The sequence below is a fragment of the Calidris pugnax genome, unplaced genomic scaffold, assembly GCF_001431845.1.
Source record: "Calidris pugnax isolate Ruff unplaced genomic scaffold, ASM143184v1 scaffold46, whole genome shotgun sequence".
Taxonomy (NCBI): Eukaryota; Metazoa; Chordata; class Aves; order Charadriiformes; family Scolopacidae; genus Calidris; species Calidris pugnax.
The window spans coordinates 946,339-948,267 of NW_015090769.1; positions in this window are offsets into that span (position 1 = coordinate 946,339).

The following is a 1,929-nucleotide window of genomic DNA, read 5'->3' on the forward strand; positions in this document are numbered from 1 at the left end:
AGGGGGTTGGGGGGCAACATGTGCCCCATGGTGTCCTGCATCCCACAGCATCCCACAGCTCCACAGACCCCACAGCATCCCATGGTACCACGGACCCCACAGCATCCCACAGCATCCCATGGTACCACAGACCCCACAGCATCCCACATCCCCCAGCACCGCCTGCCCCAGCACCACGTATCCCACAAGGCACAGCACCATCTGCCCCACGCCATCCCCCATCCCTGTCTGTCCCACGGCATCCTGCAGCCCCCTTCATCCCACTGCATCCCCCTGCATCCCCCTATATCCCACTGCCTTCTGCACGCCACAGCATCCTGTATCCCATTGCCAAGGATCCCGCAGCATCCCATATCCCTTGCCACCACAGCATCCTGCATCCCAGTACCATGGACTCCCCAGCATCCCGCATCCCAGTGCTGACCTGCCCCACAGCACCACGTATCCCACAAGGCACAGCACCGTCTGTCCCACGCCATCCCCCATCCCTGTCTGTCCCACAGCATCCTGCAGCCCCCTACATCCCACCGCATCCCGCATCCCACCGCCTTCTGCACGCCACAGCATCCTGCATCCCACAGCCTCCCGCATCCTGTGGCACTGTGGATCCCGCAGCATCCTGTATCCCATTGCCAAGGATCCCGCAACATCCCACATCCCAGTGCCATGGACCCCCCAGCATCCCGCATCCCAGTGCTGTGGATCCCACAGCATCCCATATCCCAGTGCCATGGACACCTCAGCATCCTGTATCCCACAATTCCATGGACCCCTTAAAATCCTGCATCCCAGTGCCATGTATCCCCCAGCATCCCATATCCCAGTGCCATGGACCCCTCAGCATCATGCATCCCAGCGCTAAGGATCCGGCAGCATCCCACATCCCACAGTGCCATGGACCCCCTAGAATCCTGCATCCCAGTGCCCAGGACGCCCTCAGCATCCCCATATCCCACTGCCATGGACACCTCAACATCCTGTATCCCAGTGCCAAGGATCCCACAGCATCCCGTATCCCTTGCCACCATGGACCCCGCAGCGTCCCGCATCCCAGTTCCATGGACCCCCTAGAATCCTGCATCCCAGTGCCCAGGACGCCCTCAGCATCCCCATATCCCACTGCCATGGACACCTCAACATCCTGTATCCCAGTGCCAAGGATCCGGCAGCGTCCCACATCCCACAGTGCCATGGATCCCCTAGAATCTTGCATCCCAGTACCACGGACACCCCAGCATCCCATATCCCAGTGCCGTGGACACCCCAGCATCCTGTATCACAGTGCTGTGGACCCCACAGCATCCCATATCCCAGTACCATGGATCCCGCAGCATCCTGTATCCCAGTATCATGGACCCCCCAGCATCCCGCATCCCAGTGCTGTGGATCCCACAGCATCCTGTATCCCAGTGCCAAGGATCCCGCAGCATCCTGCATCCCACAGTGCCATGGACCCCCTAGAATCCTGCATCCCAGTGCCATGGACACCCCAGCATCCCATATCCCAGTGCCGTGGACACCCCAGCATCCTGTATCACAGTGCTGTGGACCCCACAGCATCCCATATCCCAGTACCATGTACCCCCCAGCATCCTGTATCCCTTGCCATCATGGACCCCCCAGCATCCCAGTGCCGTGGACCCCCCAGTATCCTGCATCCCAGTACCATGTACCCCTCAGCATCCCATATCCCAGTGCCATGGACCCCCCAGCATCCTGTATCCCAGTGCCAAGAATCTGGCAGCATCCCACATCCCACAGTGCCATGGACCCCCCAATATCCTGCATCCCAGTGCCCAGGACCCCCCCAGCACCCCATATCCCAGTTCCCAGTACCATGGACCCCCCCAGAATCCCGCATCCCAGTGCCCAGGACCCCCCCGCAGCATCCTGCATCCCACCCCCCTGGGACCACACACCACCCCCCTC